An 8,661-nucleotide genomic window follows, 5' to 3' on the forward strand; every position below is an offset into this window, starting at 1 on the left:
CATTTTTGTTCTCGTGGACCCATCATGGGTCTTGGAACGCATTTGTGGTCCTTGGGTCCCATTTTGCATCCCGAAACTTGTGTTTTGGTGCTTGATCCCTATTTTGGGTGCCCACCTTGCACCAAGTGCGCACCCGGGGCAAACCGAGCGCCTTGGTGCACCGGGGCAAGATCGAGCGTGCACCCGAGGCGCCCCGAACATGCACCAAGGTGCACTCGGCCCACATGTGAGCGCAGGTCGTTGCGCCCGAGGTGGTGTGTGGGCACCGCGTTGCAGACGGGACACTGCACGCACACGACGCCCCGTCCAGGTGCACGCACGTAGGCCGGGCCGGGTGCACACCCGACGCCCTAGCAAGGTGCGCGCACCCGGGCAGGGCTCACACTTGGCGAACGGGGCGCACTTCGCGAGGGAGGGTGTGCACCTCGACGGGGGTGGGTGGCCGGGGTGGATTCGCACGTGGGTCGCGGTTTGCTAAGTACACACTGCGACAAGCTCATAACGGGTGCGATCATACCAGCGTTAGTGCACCGGATCCCATCAGAACTCCGCAGTTAAGCGCGCTTGGGCCGGAGTAGTACTGGGATGGGTGACCTCCCGGGAAGTCCCGGTGTTGCACCCTTTTTTAGTTTTTCGCCGGGCGTCGCAATGCTATTTGAATAAACCTTTTGCCCGTTTGCGTTCTCGTCGGGGCCGGGCCGGGCCGGGGTGCGCTGCCCGCACTACCGCGCGCGCGGGGGGCGACACCGAGCGCGCACCCGAGGCGCCCCGAGCACACAGGCCACGGTGCAACCCGGGCGTTGTGCGCGCACCCCGGTGCGCCCGAGGTGCTGCGCGCGCACCCAGGTGAAATCGGTGTGCACCTCGGCCAGTGCGCGCTCGGTCGAGTCGCGCACGTTGGCCAAGGTGCACGGTGATGTTTCTTACTCTAAGGTTCCGCACCAGACGCCCGGGACAGGTGAGCGAAGCTGGGCGGGGCCGGGTGCGCGGCCGGGGCAGGTGCACGCAGCTGGAGAGAGCTTTGGAGCACACCAGAGGTGCGCACCTTGGAGCACACTTCGGAGCGCACCAATGATGCGCTCCATTCAAAAGTTTCCTGAAAAGGCAAAAAAAGTTGAGATTATAGAATTTCCCACTTGAGAGATTGTAAAAAAAAAAAATTTAAAATGAAGGAAACGCGGGTGCCAAGGTGTGCGCGCCCGGGTGCGCAGCCCAGCCAAGGTGTGCGCACCAAGGCGCCCACCCTGGCGAAGGTGCACGCAAGGTGCGCACCCGAGGCAAACCGGACAATTAACCCAACTTTCGACTTCGCGCGCACCTGCGCACCTTGGAGCGCACTTCGGAGCGCTCCTTGGTGCGCACCAATCTTGGGCACCTCGGAGTGCACCATGGCGCCCACCAAGGTGCGCACCCGGGGCAAACCGAGCTCCGACTTCGTGCGCACCTTGGAGCGCACGAAAGGTGCGCACCATGGCGCCCACCAAGGTGCGCAGCCCAGCCAAGGCGTGCGCATCAAGGTGCGCACCCTGGCGAAGGTGCGCACCCGGGGCAAACCGAGCTCCGACTTCGTGCGCACCTTGGAGCGCACAAAGGGTGCGCAACCCAGCCAAGGTGTGCGCACCCCGGGCAAACCGAGCTCCGAATCGTGCGCACCTTGGAGCACACTTCGGAGCCCTCCTTGGTGCGCACCGATGTTGCGCACCTCGGAGCGCACCCGGGGAAAACAATGCAATTAACCCGACTTTCGACTTCGTGGGCACCTCGGAGCGCTCTCGGGTTCGCACCTCGGAGCACACCGAGGTGCGCACCTTTGATGCGCTGCCTTCACCAATTTCCAGAAAAGGCAAGAAAACATTGAGAAGGTGTGCGCACCGAGGTGCCCACCCTGGCGAAGGTGCACGCGAGGTGCGCACCCGGGGCAAACCGGGCTCCGACTTCGTGCACGCCATGCTGCGCACCTTGGAGGGCCATGGTGCGCACCTTGGAGCACACTTCGGAGCGCTCAATGGTGCCCAACCCAGCCAAGGTGCCCACCGCGGCGAAGGTGCACGCGAGGTGCGCACCCGGGGCAAACCGGGCTCCGACTTCGTGCACGCCGCACCTTGGAGCACACTTCGGAGCGCTCCTTGGTGCGCACCAGGGCGCGCAACCCAGCCGAGGTGCCCACCCCGGCGAAGGTGCACGCGGGGTGCGCACCCGGGGCAAACCGGGCTCCGACTTCGTGCACGCCATGGTGCCCACCGCGGCGAAGGTGCACGCGAGGTGCGCACCCGGGGCAAACCGGGCTCCGACTTCGTGCACGCCGCACCTTGGAGCACACTTCGGAGCGCTCCTTGGTGCGCACCAGGGCACGCAACCCAGCCGAGGTGCCCACCCCGGCGAAGGTGCACGCGAGGTGCGCACCCGGGGCAAACCGGGCTCCGACTTCGTGCACGCCATGGTGCCCACCGCGGCGAAGGTGCACGCGAGGTGCGCACCCGGGGCAAACCGGGCTCCGACTTCGTGCACGCCGCACCTTGGAGCACACTTCGGAGCGCTCCTTGGTGCGCACCATGGTGCCCACCAGGGCGCGCAACCCCGCCGAAGGTGCACGCGAGGTGCGCACCCGGGGCAAACCGGGCTCCGACTTCGTGCACGCCGCACCTTGGAGCACACTTCGGAGCGCTCCTTGGTGCGCACCAGGGCGCGCAACCCCGCCGAAGGTGCACGCGAGGTGCGCACCCGGGGCAAACCGGGCTCCGACTTCGTGCACGCCATGGTGCGCACCAGGGTGCCCACCGCGGCGAAGGTGCGCACCCGGGGCAAACCGGGCTCCGACTTCGTGCACGCCGCACCTTGGAGCACACTTCGGAGCGCTCCTTGGTGCGCACCAGGGCGCGCAACCCAGCCGAGGTGCCCACCCCGGCGAAGGTGCACGCGAGGTGCGCACCCGGGGCAAACCGGGCTCCGACTTCGTGCACGCCATGGTGCCCACCGCGGCGAAGGTGCGCACCCGGGGCAAACCGGGCTAGGACTTCGTGCACGCCGCACCTTGGAGCACACTTCGGAGCGCTCCTTGGTGCGCACCATGGTGCCCACCAGGCCGCGCAACCCAGCCAAGGTGTGCGCACCAAGGTGCACGCGAGGTGCGCACCCGGGGCAAACCGGGGTCCGGCTTCGTGCACGCCGCACCTTGGAGCACACATCGGGGCGCTCCCGGGTTCGCACCGGCGTTGCGCACCGTGGTGGGCACCTCGGAGCGCACCGTGGTGGGCACCTCGGAGCACACCAAGGTGGGCAGCGAGGTGCGCACCTTTGATGCGATGCCTTCACTAATTTCCATAAAAGGCAAAAAAAAACGAGATTTTAAAATTTCCGTTTTGAAAGATAGTGAGAAAAAGGGAATGCTGGTGCCATCTTGAGCCCGCCCTGGTGCGCAGCCCAGCCAAGGTGTGCGCACCAAGGTGCCCACCCTGGCGAAGGTGCGCGCCCGGGCAATTAACCCAACTTCCAACTTCGCGCGCGCCAGGGTGGGAGCGCACCCAACAACCGGGCCTGGGAAGAGCCAATGCGAGAAACCCCACCAAACGCTCTGACAAAAAAAGAGGGGGCGCTCCAGTAACCCCGCTTCGGAGCGCACCCTGGGCAAACCCAGCCAGGGTGCCCACCCCGGCCAAGGTGCAGGCGAGGTGCGCACCCGGGGCAAACCGGGCTCCGACAACGTGCACGCCGCACCTTGGAGCACACTTCGTAGCGCTCCCGGGTGCGCACCTCAGAGCACACCAAGGTGGGCAGCGAGGTGCGCACCTTTGATGCGCTGCCTTCACTAATTTCCAGAAAAGGCAAAAAAAAGAGGAGATTTTAAAATTTCCGTTTTGAAAGATAGTGAAAAAAACGGAACGCGGGTGCCATCTTGAGCCCGCCCTGGTGCACAGCCCAGGTAAGGTGCCCACCCTGGCAAAGGTGCGCACCCGGGCAATTAACCCTACTTCCGACTTCGTGCGCGCCAGGGTGGCAACCGGGCCTGGGAAGAGCCAATGCGAGAAACCCCACCAAACGCTCCGACAAAAAAAGAGGCGGCGCTCCAATAACCCCGCTTCGGAGCGCAGCCGGGGCAAACCCAGCCAAGGTGCCCACCCCGACGAAGGTGCACGCGAGGTGCGCACCCGGGGCAAACCGGGCTCCGACAACGTGCACGCAGCACCTTGGAGCACACTTCGAAGCACTCCCGGGTGCCCACCGGCGTTGCGCACCGTGGTGGGCAGCGAGGTGCGCACCTTTGATGCGCTGCCTTCACTAATTTCCAGAAAAGGCAAAAAAAAATGAGATTTTAAAATTTCCGTTTTGAAAGATAGTGAAAAAAACGGAACGCGGGTGCCATCTTGAGCCCGCCCTGGTGCGCAGCCCAGGCAAGGCATGCGCACCAAGGTGCCCACCCGCGGTGCACGCCCGGGGCAAACCGGGCTCCGACTTCGTGCAGGCCGCACCTTGGAGCACACTTCGGAGCGCTCCTTGGTGCGCACCATGGTGCCCACCAGGGCGCACCCGGGGCAAACCGGGCTCCGACTTCGTGCACGCCGCACCTTGGAGCACACATCGGAGCGCTCCCAGGTTCGCACCAGCGTTGCGCACCTTTGATGCGCTGCCTTCACTAATTTCCAGAAAAGGCAAAAAAAAACGATATTTTAAAATTTCCGTTCTGAAAGATAGTGAAAAAAACGGAACGCGGGTGCCATCTTGAGCCCTTCCTGGTGCGCAGCCCAGGCAAGTTGTGCGCACCAAGGTGCCCACCCTGGCGGAGGTGCGCGCCCGGGGCAAACCGGGCTCCGACTTCGTGCACTGCATGGTGCCCACCAAGGCGCGCAACCCAGCCAAGGTGCCCACCGCAGCGAAGGTGCACGCGAGGTGCGCACCCGAGGTGCACACCCGGGGCAAACCGAGCTCCGACTTCGTGCACGCCGCACCTTGGAGCACACTTCAGAGCGCTCCTTGGTGCGCACCAGGGCGCGCAACCCAGCCAAGGTGCTCACCCCGGCGAAGGTGCACGCGAGGTGCGCACCCGGGGCAAGCCGGGCTCGGACTTCGTGCACGCCGCACCTTGGAGCACACATCGGAGCGCTCCCGGGTTCGCACCAGCATTGCGCACCTTTGATGCGCTGCCTTCACTAATTTCCAGAAAAGGCAAAAAAAAAAAAAAAACGAGATTTTAAAATTTCCGTTTTGAAAGATAGTGAAAAAAACGGAACGCGGGTGCCATCTTGAGCCCGCCCTGGTGTGCAGCCCAGGCAAGTTGTGCGCACCAAGGCACCCACCCTGGCCAAGGTGGGTCACGGGGTGGGTCCTAGGGTGGGTAACGGGGTGGGTACTAAGGTGCGTGCCAAGGTGGGTCATGGGGTGGGTGCCAAGGTGGGCACCAGGGTGGGTGTGCACCAACCCTAGCCAGGGTAGGTCACGGGGTGGTTGTCGGGGTGGGCGTCAAGGAGCCAAGGTGGGTGGCAAGTAGCCAAGTTGCGTGCCAAGGTGGGTGTCGGGGTGGGTGCCAAGGATCCAAGGTGGGTGCCAAGGAACCAAGGTGGGTGTCTGGGTGGGTGCCGAGGTGGGAGCCAGGGTGGGTCCCAAGGTGAGTGCAAAGGTGGGTGCCAGGGTCAAGGTGAGTGCCAATGTGGGTTCCAAGGTGCCAGGGTCAGGGTGAGTGCCAATGTGGGTTCAAAGGTGCTAAGTTGGGTGCGAGGTTGGGTGCGAGGGTGGGTGGGTGCCAAGGTGTGCTAGGTGGAAGCCCGGGTGGGTCGGCATCCCATGGGTGTCGAGTTGGGTGCCTGATGGGTGCTTCTTGTCAAGTTTTAGTCGTCGGGACTCATTTCGAGCCTTAGAGGTCGTTTCTTGTCCGGTTGCCCTGTCTTCGACCTGGGAACCCAATTTTGGTCCTCGGGTCCCATTTTTTTTTGTCTCGCATCCCACTTTTGGCCTGTGGCCTTTTCGGGGTCGATTCTCGTTTTGGGCATCAGAGCATGTTTCTTCTCCTAAAACCCAATATTTGTTTATTAAGTCTCGGAACACATTTTTGTTCTCGTGGACCCATCATGGGTCTTGGAACGCATTTGTGGTCCTTGGGTCCCATTTTGCATCCCGAAACTTGTGTTTTGGTGCTTGATCCCTATTTTGGGTGCCCACCTTGCACCAAGTGCGCACCCGGGGCAAACCGAGCGCCTTGGTGCACCGGGGCAAGATCGAGCGTGCACCCGAGGCGCCCCGAACATGCACCAAGGTGCACTCGGCCCACATGTGAGCGCAGGTCGTTGCGCCCGAGGTGGTGTGTGGGCACCGCGTTGCAGACGGGACACTGCACGCACACGACGCCCCGTCCAGGTGCACGCACGTAGGCCGGGCCGGGTGCACACCCGACGCCCTAGCAAGGTGCGCGCACCCGGGCAGGGCTCACACTTGGCGAACGGGGCGCACTTCGCGAGGGAGGGTGTGCACCTCGACGGGGGTGGGTGGCCGGGGTGGATTCGCACGTGGGTCGCGGTTTGCTAAGTACACACTGCGACAAGCTCATAACGGGTGCGATCATACCAGCGTTAGTGCACCGGATCCCATCAGAACTCCGCAGTTAAGCGCGCTTGGGCCGGAGTAGTACTGGGATGGGTGACCTCCCGGGAAGTCCCGGTGTTGCACCCTTTTTTAGTTTTTCGCCGGGCGTCGCAATGCTATTTGAATAAACCTTTTGCCCGTTTGCGTTCTCGTCGGGGCCGGGCCGGGCCGGGGTGCGCTGCCCGCACTACCGCGCGCGCGGGGGCGACACCGAGCGCGCACCCGAGGCGCCCCGAGCACACAGGCCACGGTGCAACCCGGGCGTTGTGCGCGCACCCCGGTGCGCCCGAGGTGCTGCGCGCGCACCCAGGTGAAATCGGTGTGCACCTCGGCCAGTGCGCGCTCGGTCGAGTCGCGCACGTTGGCCAAGGTGCACGGTGATGTTTCTTACTCTAAGGTTCCGCACCAGACGCCCGGGACAGGTGAGCGAAGCTGGGCGGGGCCGGGTGCGCGGCCGGGGCAGGTGCACGCAGCTGGAGAGAGCTTTGGAGCACACCAGAGGTGCGCACCTTGGAGCACACTTCGGAGCGCACCAATGATGCGCTCCATTCAAAAGTTTCCTGAAAAGGCAAAAAAAGTTGAGATTATAGAATTTCCCACTTGAGAGATTGTAAAAAAAAAAAATTTAAAATGAAGGAAACGCGGGTGCCAAGGTGTGCGCGCCCGGGTGCGCAGCCCAGCCAAGGTGTGCGCACCAAGGCGCCCACCCTGGCGAAGGTGCACGCAAGGTGCGCACCCGAGGCAAACCGGACAATTAACCCAACTTTCGACTTCGCGCGCACCTGCGCACCTTGGAGCGCACTTCGGAGCGCTCCTTGGTGCGCACCAATCTTGGGCACCTCGGAGTGCACCATGGCGCCCACCAAGGTGCGCACCCGGGGCAAACCGAGCTCCGACTTCGTGCGCACCTTGGAGCGCACGAAAGGTGCGCACCATGGCGCCCACCAAGGTGCGCAGCCCAGCCAAGGCGTGCGCATCAAGGTGCGCACCCTGGCGAAGGTGCGCACCCGGGGCAAACCGAGCTCCGACTTCGTGCGCACCTTGGAGCGCACAAAGGGTGCGCAACCCAGCCAAGGTGTGCGCACCCCGGGCAAACCGAGCTCCGAATCGTGCGCACCTTGGAGCACACTTCGGAGCCCTCCTTGGTGCGCACCGATGTTGCGCACCTCGGAGCGCACCCGGGGAAAACAATGCAATTAACCCGACTTTCGACTTCGTGGGCACCTCGGAGCGCTCTCGGGTTCGCACCTCGGAGCACACCGAGGTGCGCACCTTTGATGCGCTGCCTTCACCAATTTCCAGAAAAGGCAAGAAAACATTGAGAAGGTGTGCGCACCGAGGTGCCCACCCTGGCGAAGGTGCACGCGAGGTGCGCACCCGGGGCAAACCGGGCTCCGACTTCGTGCACGCCATGCTGCGCACCTTGGAGGGCCATGGTGCGCACCTTGGAGCACACTTCGGAGCGCTCAATGGTGCCCAACCCAGCCAAGGTGCCCACCGCGGCGAAGGTGCACGCGAGGTGCGCACCCGGGGCAAACCGGGCTCCGACTTCGTGCACGCCGCACCTTGGAGCACACTTCGGAGCGCTCCTTGGTGCGCACCAGGGCGCGCAACCCAGCCGAGGTGCCCACCCCGGCGAAGGTGCACGCGGGGTGCGCACCCGGGGCAAACCGGGCTCCGACTTCGTGCACGCCATGGTGCCCACCGCGCCAAGGTGCACGCGAGGTGCGCACCCGGGGCAAACCGGGCTCCGACTTCGTGCACGCCGCACCTTGGAGCACACTTCGGAGCGCTCCTTGGTGCGCACCAGGGCGCGCAACCCAGCCGAGGTGCCCACCCCGGCGAAGGTGCACGCGAGGTGCGCACCCGGGGCAAACCGGGCTCCGACTTCGTGCACGCCATGGTGCCCACCGCGGCGAAGGTGCACGCGAGGTGCGCACCCGGGGCAAACCGGGCTCCGACTTCGTGCACGCCGCACCTTGGAGCACACTTCGGAGCGCTCCTTGGTGTGCACCATGGTGCCCACCAGGGCGCGCAACCCCACCAAACGCTCGGACAAAAAAAGAGGGGCCGCTCCAATAACCCCACTTC

General features: G+C 64.1%; 2 non-coding genes across 2 annotated transcripts; both read left to right on the forward strand.

Annotated features, from left to right (window-relative positions):
- Nucleotides 1–503: 503 nt before the first annotated feature.
- LOC131861900 (5S ribosomal RNA) lies at nucleotides 504–622 on the forward strand. Its single transcript, XR_009360930.1, has one exon. It is a non-coding gene; the product is annotated as a 5S ribosomal RNA (ribosomal RNA).
- Nucleotides 623–6,538: 5,916 nt separating this feature from the next.
- Nucleotides 6,539–6,657, forward strand: LOC131861902 (5S ribosomal RNA). Its single transcript, XR_009360932.1, has one exon. It is a non-coding gene; the product is annotated as a 5S ribosomal RNA (ribosomal RNA).
- Nucleotides 6,658–8,661: the final 2,004 nt, after the last annotated feature.

Source organism: Cryptomeria japonica, unplaced genomic scaffold, assembly GCF_030272615.1.
Source record: "Cryptomeria japonica unplaced genomic scaffold, Sugi_1.0 HiC_scaffold_34, whole genome shotgun sequence".
NCBI classification, from domain to species: domain Eukaryota; kingdom Viridiplantae; phylum Streptophyta; class Pinopsida; order Cupressales; family Cupressaceae; genus Cryptomeria; species Cryptomeria japonica.